Below are 12,977 nucleotides of genomic sequence, written 5' to 3'. Positions count from 1 at the left end.
GAACGCTGCACTTGGAGTATTGGTATAAGGGATGTAGAATATCCATGCTGCCTGGCAGAAGACTGATCGATGAAGCGATTGTTCCCATTGGAAACAGGAAGGCAGCAGCAGTAAGCTCACCACTGTTCATTTCACGGAATCAAAGACTCCATTTTTAAACAATAGATGAGTTTGCAAAAATTAAAAGTTACTCACATCTCTGGGTGGGCTCGAAACACCAACATTTCAATTAACAGCCGAACGCGCTGGCCCATTGCGCCACAGAGACAGACACGAAAATGTTTGCAATTGGAATTATTCCACATGAACCCATGTGATTATGTGCCAGAGTGTTCACAGCAGAGGCACCGATTTCGAAGCAAATGAGAAGCTGCGTGGGTGCAAACCACTGTCAGGGTAGTCGTGGTCGAGTGGTTAAGGCGATGGACTAGAAATCCATTGGGGTTTCCTCGCGCAGGTTCGAATCCTGCCGACTACGGTACCGAGGACGTCGTCCCAAATGATTGCTTTTTACTTAATTTGAACTGCTGCCTTTCGGTTCCTCTGCCGAGATTCAAAGCTACAATCAAACAAAGTTTCAAGCACAAAGTATAACAAGCACTTCACCCCATTATGACATTACGAGCGGCCAAAGCCAAAGGAGAATACTACGTTATTTAACGCTCTTGAAACCGTCAAAGCAATTTTAACCGTCGAAAATATTTTATTTTGCAACCCATTGAAGAAAATGCACGTCTTCCGCGCAGCCATCTTCCAGTTGATGCTGCTTCCTACTGCGATGCTTATTTAATGAACTAAGGCAGACGAGCCACAGTTCTCAACACCGCCGGTCTAAATCGGTACATTAGATCATAAGAAATAGGAGCAGGATTTGGCCATGCGGCCCTGGATCATGCTCCGCCATTCAATAAGATCATGGCTGATCCTCTACCTCAACTGAAAATTACCGAACTAGCCCGATATACATTGATTTCCGTAATGTACATATCCATCCCAGTTAATAATGTACTCAACGACTGAACCACCACAGCCCTCTGCGTTAGAAAACTCCAAAGATACACAACCCTTACAATGAAGCAATTTCTCCTCATCTCAATCTTAAATGGCCGGCCCCTTATTCTGGAACTTTGACCCCTAGTTCGGGCTCCACAGCCAGGGTAAACAACCTCTCAGAATCCGCCCAGTCAAGCCATGAAAGAATTTATATGTTCTTCCTTCGTAGCGTCTGCTGAATTCATTTCACCACAGAAAACTATGTTTAGCTGGATGGACAACCAGCAGGAAAAACAATGAAGCCAAAGATTTATTCTCCAACCAGATTCCCTGAGGCACGCGGCCATACAAAGGGACAAAAGCAGCACACAAGAGAAAAGGCGATTTGAATCCCGTTCGTAGTGTCGAATTTCCTCAATTTGACCGAACGCCATATGAAGCAACAATTTGAATCAGATATTGCATTTAATTTCAGTCGCAAAATGTTAAGCGATCACACACTGCAAACCGTACGCAAAAAGAAAATCACAAGGCCCGTGCGAGGCACTAAACAGCATTCAAATACAGCAACCAAATCAGTTAGCGTCAAAGATTTTGTCATTAGAAATTCATACCTCTAGCATTTGGCTGAAAACAAGAGATTGCAGGGGTTGCTCGCTTCTCGGCCGCAGCGCCAGCGACAGCAACAAGTCATCCCCTCACAGATGAGTCCTCCAACGTACTGGAACTGCATGTGACAGAGCAGTTCAATCCTCAGGCCCTGATTGGACACATTCAATGGGGGTGTTCTCGCGCCGCTCTATGTGATTGGTTGGTTGTTGTCATGTGATCAGGGTGCAGAGCGATGCAAGGAAGCTGCAGTTCTCTGGCAATTGTAATAGTTGCAATCTTTCCATTCTAATCCATGTATGTGTAAACCTGAGGAAAGTGTAGAAAAGGGTTTTCAGAATGGATTATCCACTGTGGCCGATTTTCCTGCTGGATTTTAATGCAAGAACGCTGCACTTGGAGTATTGGTATAAGGGATGTAGAATATCCATGCTGCTTGGCAGAAGACTGATCGATGAAGCGATTGTCCCCATTGGAAACAGGAAGGCAGCAGCAGTATGCTCACCACTGTTCATTTCACGGAATCAAAGACTCCATTTTTAAACAATAGATGAGTTAGCAAAAATTAAAAGTTACTCACGTCTCTGGGTGGGCTCGAACCACCAACCTTTCAGTTAACAGCCGAACGTGCTGGCCCATTGCGCCACAGAGACAGACACGAAAATGTTTGCAATTGCAATTATTCCACATGAACACATGTGATTATGTGCCAGAGTGTTCACAGCAGAGGCACCGATTTCGAAGCAAATGAGAAGCTGCGTGGGTCCAAACCACTGTCAGGGTAGTCGTGGCCGAGTGGTTAAGGCGATGGACTAGAAATCCATTGGGGTTTCCCCGCGCAGGTTCGAATCCTGCTGACTACGGCACCGAGGACGTCGTCCCAAATGATCGCTTTTTACTTAATTTGAACTGCTGCCTTTCGGTTCCTCTGCCGAGATTCAAAGCTGCAATCAAACAAAGTTTCAAGCAGAAAGTATAACAAGCACTTCACCCCATTATGACATTACGAGAGGCCTAAGCCAAAGGAGAATACTACGTTATTTAACGCTCTTGAAACCGTCAAAGCAATTTTAACCGTCGAAAATATTTTATTTTGCAACCCATTGAAGAAAACGCACGTCTTCCGCGCAGCCATCTTCCAGTTGATGCTGCTTCCTACTGCGATGCTTATTTAATGAACTAAGGCAGACGAGCCACAGTTCTCAACACCGCCGGCCTAAATCGGTGCATTAGATCATAAGAAATAGGAGCAGGATTTGGCCTTGCGGCCCTCGATCATGCTCCGCCATTCAATAAGATCATGGCTGATCCTCTACCTCAACTGAAAATTACCGACCTAGCCCCATATACCTTGATTTCCGTAATGTACATATCCATCTCAGTTAGGAATGTACTCAACGACTGAACCACCACATCCCTCTGCGTTAGAAAACTCCAAAGATACACAACCCTTACAATGAAGCAATTTCTCCTCATCTCAATCTTAAATGGCCGGCCCCTTATTCTGAAAGTTTGACCCCTAGTTCGGGCTCCACATCCAGGGTAAACAACCTCTCAGAATCCGCCCAGTCAAGCCATGAAAGAATTTATATGTTCTTCCTTCGTAGCGTCTGCTGAATTGATTTCACCACAGAAAACTATGTTTAGCTGGATGGACAACCAGCAGGAAAAACAATGCAGCCAAAGGTTTATTCTCCAAACACATTCCCTGAGGCACGCGGCCATACAAAGGGACAAAAGCAGCACACAAGAGAAAAGGCGATTTGAATCCCGTTCGAAGTGTCGAATTTCCTCAATTTGACCGAACGCCATATGAAGCAACAATTTGAATCAGATATTGCATTTAATTTCAGTCGCAAATTGTAAAGCGATCACACACTGCAAACCGTACGCAAAAAGAAAATCACAAGGCCCGTGCGAGCCACTAAACCGCATTCAAATACAGCTACCAAATCAGTTAGCGTCAAAGATTTTGTCATTAGAAATTCATACATCTAGCATTTGGCTGATAACAAGAGATTGCAGGGGCTGCTCGCTTCCCGGCCGCGGCGCTAGCGACAGCAACAAGTCATCCGCTCACAGCTGAGTCCTCCAACGTACTGGAACTGCATGTGACAGAGCAGTTCAATCCTCAGGCCCTGATTGGACACATTCAATGGGGGTGTTCTCGCGCCGCTCTATGTGATTGGTTGGTTGTTGTCATGTGATCAGGGTGCAGAGCGATGCAAGGAAGCTGCAGTTCTCTGGCAATTGTAATAGTTGCAAGCTTTCCATTCTAATCCATGTATGTGTAAACCTGAGGAAAGTGCAGAAAAAGGTTTTCAGAATGGATTATCCACTGTGGCCGATTTTCCTGCTGGATTTTAATGCAAGAACGCTGCACTTGGAGTATTGGTATAAGGGATGTAGAATATCCATGCTGCCTGGCAGAAGACTGATCGATGAAGCGATTGTTCCCATTGGAAACAGGAAGGCAGCAGCAGTATGCTCACCACTGTTCATTTCACGGAATCAAAGACTCCATTTTTAAACAATAGATGAGTTTGCAAAAATTAAAAGTTACTCACGTCTCTGGGTGGGCTCGAAGCACCAACTTTTCAGTTAACAGCCGAACGCGCTGGCCCATTGCGCCACAGAGACAGACACGAAAATGTTTGCAATTGGAATTATTCCTCATGAACCCATGTGATTATGTGCCAGAGTGTCCACAGCAGAGGCACCGATTTCGAAGCAAATGAGAAGCTGCGTGGGTCCAAACCACTGTCAGGGTAGTCGTGGCCGAGTGGTTAAGGCGATGGACTAGAAATCCATTGTGGTTTCCCCGCGCAGGTTCGAATCCTGCCGACTACGGCACCGAGGACGTCGTCCCAAATGATCGCATTTTACTTAATTTGAACTGCTGCCTTTCGGTTCCTCTGCCGAGATTCAAAGCTGCAATCAAACAAAGTTTCAAGCAGAAAGTATAACAAGCACTTCACCCCATTATGACATTACGAGAGGCCTAAGCCAAAGGAGAATACTACGTTATTTAACGCTCTTGGAACCGTCAAAGCAATTTTAACAGTCGAAAATATTTTATTTTGCAACCCATTGAAGAAAATGCACGTCTTCCGCGCAGCCATCTTCCAGTTGATGCTGCTTCCTACTGCGATGCTTATTTAATGAACTAAGGCAGACGAGCCACAGTTCTCAACACCGCCGGCCTAAATCGCTGCATTAGATCATAAGAAATAGGAGCAGGATTTGGCCATGCGGCCCTCGATCATGCTCCGCCATTCAATAAGATCATGACTGATCCTCTACCTCAACTGAAAGTTACCGACCTTGCCCCATATACCTTGATTTCCGTAATGTACATATCCATCTCAGTTAGGAATGTACTCAACGACTGAACCACCACAGCCCTCTGCGTTAGAAAACTCCAAAGATACACAACCCTTACAATGAAGCAATTTCTCCTCATCTCAATCTTAAATGGCCGGCCCCTTATTCTGAAACTTTGACCCCTAGTTCGGGCTCCACAGCCAGGGTAAACAACCTCTCAGAATCCGCCCAGTCAAGCCATGAAATAATTTATATGTTCTTCCTTCGTAGCGTCTGCTGAATTCATTTCACCACAGAAAACTATGTTTAGCTGGATGGACAACCAGCAGGAAAAACAATGCAGCCAAAGATTTATTCTCCAACCACATTCCCTGAGGCACGCGGCCATACAAAGGGACAAAAGCAGGACACAAGAGAAAAGGCGATTTGAATCCCGTTCGTAGTGTCGAATTTCCTCAATTTGACCGAACGCCATATGAAGCAACAATTTGAATCAGATATTGCATTTAATTTCAGTCGCAAAATGTTAAGCGATCACACACTGCAAACCGCACGCAAAAAGAAAATCACAAGGCCCGTGCGAGGCACTAAACCGCATTCAAATACAGCAACCAAATCAGTTAGCGTCAAAGATTTTGTCATTAGAAATTCATACCTCTAGCATTTGGCTGAAAACAAGAGATTGCAGGGGCTGCTCGCTTCTCGGCCGCGGCGCTAGCGACAGCAACAAGTCATCCGGTCACAGCTGAGTCCTCCAACTTACTGGAACTGCATGTGACAGAGCAGTTCAATCCACAGGCCCTGATTGGACACATTCAATGGGGGTGTTCTCGCGCCGCTCTATGTGATTGGTTGGTTGTTGTCATGTGATCAGGGTGCAGGGCGATGCAAGGAAGCTGCAGTTCTCTGGCAATTGTAATAGTTGCAAGCTTTCCATTCTAATCCATGTATGTGTAAACCTGAGGAAAGTGTAGAAAAGGGTTTTCAGAATCGATTATCCACTGTGGCCGATTTTCCTGCTGGATTTTAATGCAAGAACGCTGCACTTGGAGTATTGGTATAAGGGATGTAGAATATCCATGCTGCCTGGCAGAAGACTGATCGATGAAGCGATTGTTCCCATTGGAAACAGGAAGGCAGCAGCAGTATGCTCACCACTGCTCATTTCACGGAATCAAAGACTCCATTTTTAAACAATAGATGAGTTTGCAAAAATTAAAAGTTACTCACGTCTCTGGGTGGGCTCGAACCACCAACCTTTCAGTTAACAGCCGAACGCGCTGGCCCATTGCACCACAGAGACAGACACGAAAATGTTTGCAATTGGAATTATTCCACATGAACCCATGTGATTATGTGCCAGAGTGTTCACAGCAGAGGCACCGATTTCGAAGCAAATGAGAAGCTGCGTGGGTCCAAACCACTGTCAGGGTAGTCGTGGCCGAGTGGTTAAGGCGATGGACTAGAAATCCATTGGGGTTTCCCCGCGCAGATTCGAATCCTGCCGACTACGGCACCGAGGAAGTCGTCCCAAATGATCGCTTTTTACTTAATTTGAACTGCTGCCTTTCGGTTCCTCTGCCGAGATTCAAAGCTGCAATCAAACAAAGTTTCAAGCAGAAAGAAAACAAGCACTTCACCCCATTATGACATTACGAGAGGCCTAAGCCAAAGGAGAATACTACGTTATTTAACGCTCTTGAAACCGTCAAAGCAATTTTAACCGTCGAAAATATTTTATTTTGCAACCCATTGAAGAAAATGCACGTCTTCCGCGCAGCCATCTTCCAGTTGATGCTGCTTCCTACTGCGATGCTTATTTAATGAACTAAGGCAGACGAGCCACAGTTCTCAACACCGCCGGCCTAAATCGCTACATTAGATCATAAGAAATAGGAGCAGGATTTGGCCATGCGGCCCTCGATCATGCTCCGCCATTCAATAAGATCATGGCTGATCCTCTACCTCAACTGAAAGTTACCGACCTTGCCCCATATACCTTGATTTCCGTAATGTACATATCCATCTCAGTTAGGAATGTACTCAACGACTGAACCACCACAGCCCTCTGCGTTAGAAAACTCCAAAGATACAGAACCCTTACAATGAAGCAATTTCTCCTCATCTCAATCTTAAATGGCCGGCCCCTTATTCTGAAACTTTGACCCCTAGTTCGGGCTCCACAGCCAGGGTAAACAACCTCTCAGAATCCGCCCAGTCAAGCCATGAAAACATTTATATGTTCTTCCTTCGTAGCGTCTGCTGAATTCATTTCACCACAGAAAACTATGTTTAGCTGGATGGACAACCAGCAGGAAAAACAATGCAGCCAAAGATTTATTCTCCAACCACATTCCCTGAGGCACGCGGCCATACAAAGGGACAAAAGCAGCACACAAGAGAAAAGGCGATTTGAATCCCGTTCGTAGTGTCGAATTTCCTCAATTTGACCGAACGCCATATGAAGCAACAATTTGAATCAGATATTGCATTTAACTTCAGTCGCAAAATGTTAAGCGATCACACACTGCAAACCGCACGCAAAAAGAAAATCACAAGGCCCGTGCGAGGCACTAAACCGCATTCAAATACAGCAACCAAATCAGTTAGCGTCAAAGATTTTGTCATTAGAAATTCATACCTCTAGCATTTGGCTGAAAGCAAGAGATTGCAGGGGCTGCTCGCTTTTCGGCCGCGGCGCTAGCGACAGCAACAAGTCATCCGGTCACAGCTGAGTCCTCCAACTTACTGGAACTGCATGTGACAGAGCAGTTCAATCCTCAGGCCCTGATTGGACACATTCAATGGGGGTGTTCTCGCGCTGCTCTATGTGATTGGTTGGTTGTTGTCATGTGATCAGGGTGCAGGGCGATGCAAGGAAGCTGCAGTTCTCTGGCAATTGTAATAGTTGCAAGCTTTCCATTCTAATCCATGTATGTGTAAACCTGAGGAAAGTGTAGAAAAGGGTTTTCAGAATGGATTATCCACTGTGGCCGATTTTCCTGCTGGATTTTAATGCAAGAACGCTGCACTTGGAGTATTGGTATAAGGGATGTAGAATATCCATGCTGCCTGGCAGAAGACTGATCGATGAAGCGATTGTTCCCATTGGAAACAGGAAGGCAGCAGCAGTATGCTCACCACTGTTCATTTCACGGAATCAAAGACTCCATTTTTAAACAATTGATGAGTTTGCAAAAATTAAAAGTTACTCACGTCTCTGGGTGGGCTCGAACCACCAACCTTTCAGTTAACAGCCGAACGCGCTGGCCCATTGCGCCACAGAGACAGACACGAAAATGTTTGCAATTGCAATTATTCCACATGAACCCATGTGATTATGTGCCAGAGTGTTCACAGCAGAGGCACCGATTTCGAAGCAAATGAGAAGCTGCGTGGGTCCAAACCACTGTCAGGGTAGTCGTGGCCGAGTGGTTAAGGCGATGGACTAGAAATCCATTGGGGTTTCCCCGCGCAGGTTCGAATCCTGCCGACTACGGCACCGAGGACGTCATCCCAAATGATCGCTTTTTACTTAATTTGAACTGCTGCCTTTCGGTTCCTCTGCCGAGATTGAAAGCTGCAATCAAACAAAGTTTCAAGCAGAAAGTATAACAAGCACTTCACCCCATTATGACATTACGAGAGGCCTAAGCCAAAGGAGAATACTACGTTATTTAACGCTCTTGAAACCGTCAAAGCAATTTTAACCGTCGAAAATATTTTATTTTGCAACCCATTGAAGAAAATGCACGTCTTCCGCGCAGCCATCTTCCAGTTGATGCTGCTTCCTACTGCGATGCTTATTTAATGAACTAAGGCAGACGAGCCACAGTTCTCAACACCGCCGGCCTAAATCGCTACATTAGATCATAAGAAATAGGAGCAGGATTTGGCCATGCGGCCCTGGATCATGCTCCGCCATTCAATAAGATCATGGCTGATCCTCTACCTCAACTGAAAGTTACCGACCTTGCCCCATATACCTTGATTTCCGTAATGTACATATCCATCTCAGTTAGGAATGTACTCAACGACTGAACCACCACAGCCCTCTGCGTTAGAAAACTCCAAAGATACACAATCCTTACAATGAAGCAATTTCTCCTCATCTCAATCTTAAATGGCCGGCCCCTTATTCTGAAACTTTGACCACTAGCTCGGGCTCCACAGCCAGGGTAAACAACCTCTCAGAATCCGCCCAGTCAAGCCATGAAAAAATTTATATGTTCTTCCTTCGTAGCGTCTGCTGAATTCATTTCACCACAGAAAACTATGTTTAGCTGGATGGACAACCAGCAGGAAAAACAATGCAGCCAAAGATTTATTCTCCAACCACATTCCCTGAGGCACGCGGCCATACAAAGGGACAAAAGCAGCACACAAGAGAAAAGGCGATTTGAATCCCGTTCGTAGTGTCGAATTTGCTCAATTTGACCGAACGCCATATGAAGCAACAATTTGAATCAGATATTGCATTTAATTTCAGTCGCAAAATGTTAAGCGATCACACACTGCAAACCGCACGCAAAAAGAAAATCACAAGGCCCGTGCGAGGCACTAAACCGCATTCAAATACAGCAACCAAATCAGTTAGCGTCAAAGATTTTGTCATTAGAAATTCATACCTCTAGCATTTGGCTGAAAACAAGAGATTGCAGGGGCTGCTCGCTTCTCGGCCGCGGCGCTAGCGACAGCAACAAGTCATCCGGTCACAGCTGAGTCCTCCAACTTACTGGATCTGCATGTGACAGAGCAGTTCAATCCTCAGGCCCTGATTGGACACATTCAATGGGGGTGTTCTCGCGCCGCTCTATGTGATTGGTTGGTTGTTGTCATGTGATCAGGGTGCAGGGCGATGCAAGGAAGCTGCAGTTCTCTGGCAATTGTAATAGTTGCAAGCTTTCCATTCTAATCCATGTCTGTGTAAACCTGAGGAAAGTGTAGAAAAGGGTTTTCAGAATGGATTATCCACTGTGGCCGATTTTCCTGCTGGATTTTAATGCAAGAACGCTGCACTTGGAGTATTGGTATAAGGGATGTAGAATATCCATGCTGCCTGGCAGAAGACTGATCGATGAAGCGATTGTTCCCATTGGAAACAGGAAGGCAGCAGCAGTATGCTCACCACTGTTCATTTCACGGAATCAAAGACTCCATTTTTAAACAATAGATGAGTTTGCAAAAATTAAAAGTTACTCACGTCTCTGGGTGGGCTCGAACCACCAACCTTTCAGTTAACAGCCGAACGCGCTGGCCCATTGCGCCACAGAGACAGACACGAAAATGTTTGCAATTGGAATTATTCCACATGAACCCATGTGATTATGTGCCAGAGTGTTCACAGCAGAGGCACCGATTTCGAAGCAAATGAGAAGCTGCGTGGGTCCAAACCACTGTCAGGGTAGTCGTGGCCGAGTGGTTAAGGCGATGGACTAGATAATCCATTGGGGTTTCCCCGCGAAGGTTCGAATCCTGCCGACTACAGCACCGAGGACGTCGTCCCAAATGATCGCTTTTTACTTAATTTGAACTGCTGCCTTTCGGTTCCTCTGCCGAGATTCAAAGCTACAATCAAACAAAGTTTCAAGCAGAAAGGATAACAAGCACTTCACCCCATTATGACATTACGAGAGGCCTAAGCCAAAGGAGAATACTACGTTATTTAACGCTCTTGAAACCGTCAAAGCAATTTTAACCGTCGAAAATATTTTATTTTGCAACCCATTGAAGAAAACGCACGTCTTCCGCGCAGCCATCTTCCAGTTGATGCTGCTTCCTACTGCGATGCTTATTTAATGAACTAAGGCAGACGAGCCACAGTTCTCAACACCGCCGGCCTAAATCGCTGCATTAGATCATAAGAAATAGGAGCAGGATTTGGCCATGCGGCCCTCGATCATGCTCCGCCATTTAATAAGATCATGGCTGATCCTCTACCTCAACTGAAAGTTACCGACCTTGCCCCATATACCTTGATTTCCGTAATGTACATATCCATCTCAGTTAGGAATGTACTCAACGACTGAACCACCACAGCCCTCTGCGTTAGAAAACTCCAAAGATACACAACCCTTACAATGAAGCAATTTCTCCTCATCTCAATCTTAAATGGCCGGCCCCTTATTCTGAAACTTTGACCCCTAGTTCGGGCTCCACAGCCAGGGTAAACAACCTCTCAGAATCCGCCCAGTCAAGCCATGAAAGAATTTATATGTTCTTCCTTCGTAGCGTCTGCTGAATTCATTTCACCACAGAAAACTATGTTTAGCTGGATGGACAACCAGCAGGAAAAGCAATGCAGCCAAAGATTTATTCTCCAACCACATTCCCTGAGGCACGCGGCCATACAAAGGGACAAAAGCAGGACACAAGAGAAAAGGCGATTTGAATCCCGTTCGTAGTGTCGAATTTCCTCAATTTGACCGAACGCCATATGAAGCAACAATTTGAATCAGATATTGCATTTAATTTCAGTCGCAAAATGTTAAGCGATCACACACTGCAAACCGCACGCAAAAAGAAAATCACAAGGCCCGTGCGAGGCACTAAACCGCATTCAAATACAGCAACCAAATCAGTTAGCGTCAAAGATTTTGTCATTAGAAATTCATACCTCTAGCATTTGGCTGAAAACAAGAGATTGCAGGGGCTGCTCGCTTCTCGGCCGCGGCGCTAGCGACAGCAACAAGTCATCCGGTCACAGCTGAGTCCTCCAACTTACTGGAACTGAATGTGACAGAGCAGTTCAATCCTCAGGCCCTGATTGGACACATTCAATGGGGGTGTTCTCGCGCCGCTCTATGTGATTGGTTGGTTGTTGTCATGTGATCAGGGTGAAGGGCGATGCAAGGAAGCTGCAATTCTCTGGCAATTGTAATAGTTGCAAGCTTTCCATTCTAATCCATGTATGTGTAAACCTGAGGAAAGTGTAGAAAAGGGTTTTCAGAATGGATTATCCACTGTGGCCGATTTTCCTGCTGGATTTTAATGCAAGAACGCTGCACTTGGAGTATTGGTATAAGGGATGTAGAATATCCATGCTGCCTGGCAGAAGACTGATCGATGAAGCGATTGTTCCCATTGGAAACAGGAAGGCAGCAGCAGTATGCTCACCACTGTTCATTTCACGGAATCAAAGACTCCATTTTTAAACAATAGATGAGTTTGCAAAAATTAAAAGTTACTCACGTCTCTGGGTGGGCTCGAACCACCAACCTTTCAGTTAACAGCCGAACGCGCTGGCCCATTGCGCCACAGAGACAGACACGAAAATGTTTGCAATTGGAATTATTCCACATGAACCCATGTGATTATGTGCCAGAGTGTTCACAGCAGAGGCACCGATTTCGAAGCAAATGAGAAGCTGCGTGGGTCCAAACCACTGTCAGGGTAGTCGTGGCCGAGTGGTTAAGGCGATGGACTAGAAATCCATTGGGGTTTCCCCGCGCAGGTTCGAATCCTGCCGACTACGGCACCGAGGACGTCGTCCCAAATGATCGCTTTTTACTTAATTTGAACTGCTGCCTTTCGGTTCATCTGCCGAGATTCAAATCTACAATCAAACAAAGTTTCAAGCAGAAAGTATAACAAGCACTTCACCCCATTATGACATTACGAGAGGCCTAAGCCAAAGGAGAATACGACGTTATTTAACGCTCTTGAAACCGTCAAAGCAATTTTAACCGTCGAAAATATTTTATTTGGCAACCCATTGAAGAAAACGCACGTCTTCCGCGCAGCCATCTTCCAGTTGATGCTGCTTCCTACTGCGATGCTTATTTAATGAACTAAGGCAGACGAGCCACAGTTCTCAACACCGCCGGCCTAAATCGGTGCATTAGATCATAAGAAATAGGAGCAGGATTTGGCCATGCGGCCCTCGATCATGCTCCGCCATTCAATAAGATCATGGCTGATCCTCTACCTCAACTGAAAATTACCGACCTAGCCCCATATACATTGATTTCCGTAATGTACATATCCATCTCAGTTAGGAATGTACTCAACGACTGAACCACCACATCCCTCTGCGTTAGAAAACTCCAAAG

General features: G+C 45.6%; 10 non-coding genes across 10 annotated transcripts; 5 read left to right on the top strand and 5 right to left on the bottom strand.

The window, feature by feature from the left end:
• Positions 1-2,181: 2,181 nt before the first annotated feature.
• On the bottom strand, positions 2,182-2,255 carry trnan-guu (transfer RNA asparagine (anticodon GUU)). Its single transcript has one exon. It is a non-coding gene; the product is annotated as a tRNA-Asn (tRNA).
• A 128-nt stretch (positions 2,256-2,383) lies between these two features.
• trnas-aga (transfer RNA serine (anticodon AGA)) lies at positions 2,384-2,465 on the top strand. Its single transcript has one exon. It is a non-coding gene; the product is annotated as a tRNA-Ser (tRNA).
• A 1,905-nt stretch (positions 2,466-4,370) lies between these two features.
• trnas-aga (transfer RNA serine (anticodon AGA)) lies at positions 4,371-4,452 on the top strand. Its single transcript has one exon. It is a non-coding gene; the product is annotated as a tRNA-Ser (tRNA).
• Positions 4,453-6,155: 1,703 nt separating this feature from the next.
• On the bottom strand, positions 6,156-6,229 carry trnan-guu (transfer RNA asparagine (anticodon GUU)). The gene has a single exon. It is a non-coding gene; the product is annotated as a tRNA-Asn (tRNA).
• Positions 6,230-6,357: 128 nt separating this feature from the next.
• Positions 6,358-6,439, top strand: trnas-aga (transfer RNA serine (anticodon AGA)). The gene has a single exon. It is a non-coding gene; the product is annotated as a tRNA-Ser (tRNA).
• A 1,702-nt stretch (positions 6,440-8,141) lies between these two features.
• Positions 8,142-8,215, bottom strand: trnan-guu (transfer RNA asparagine (anticodon GUU)). The gene has a single exon. It is a non-coding gene; the product is annotated as a tRNA-Asn (tRNA).
• A 128-nt stretch (positions 8,216-8,343) lies between these two features.
• trnas-aga (transfer RNA serine (anticodon AGA)) lies at positions 8,344-8,425 on the top strand. The gene has a single exon. It is a non-coding gene; the product is annotated as a tRNA-Ser (tRNA).
• A 1,703-nt stretch (positions 8,426-10,128) lies between these two features.
• On the bottom strand, positions 10,129-10,202 carry trnan-guu (transfer RNA asparagine (anticodon GUU)). The gene has a single exon. It is a non-coding gene; the product is annotated as a tRNA-Asn (tRNA).
• A 1,914-nt stretch (positions 10,203-12,116) lies between these two features.
• Positions 12,117-12,190, bottom strand: trnan-guu (transfer RNA asparagine (anticodon GUU)). Its single transcript has one exon. It is a non-coding gene; the product is annotated as a tRNA-Asn (tRNA).
• Positions 12,191-12,318: 128 nt separating this feature from the next.
• trnas-aga (transfer RNA serine (anticodon AGA)) lies at positions 12,319-12,400 on the top strand. Its single transcript has one exon. It is a non-coding gene; the product is annotated as a tRNA-Ser (tRNA).
• Positions 12,401-12,977: the final 577 nt, after the last annotated feature.

The sequence above is a fragment of the Somniosus microcephalus genome, unplaced genomic scaffold (genome assembly GCF_052327205.1).
Source record: "Somniosus microcephalus isolate GS21.2 unplaced genomic scaffold, FLI_Smic_1.0 unresolved_chr9, whole genome shotgun sequence".
Classification (NCBI taxonomy): domain Eukaryota; kingdom Metazoa; phylum Chordata; class Chondrichthyes; order Squaliformes; family Somniosidae; genus Somniosus; species Somniosus microcephalus.
This window is presented reverse-complemented; position numbering and strand designations above follow the sequence as displayed.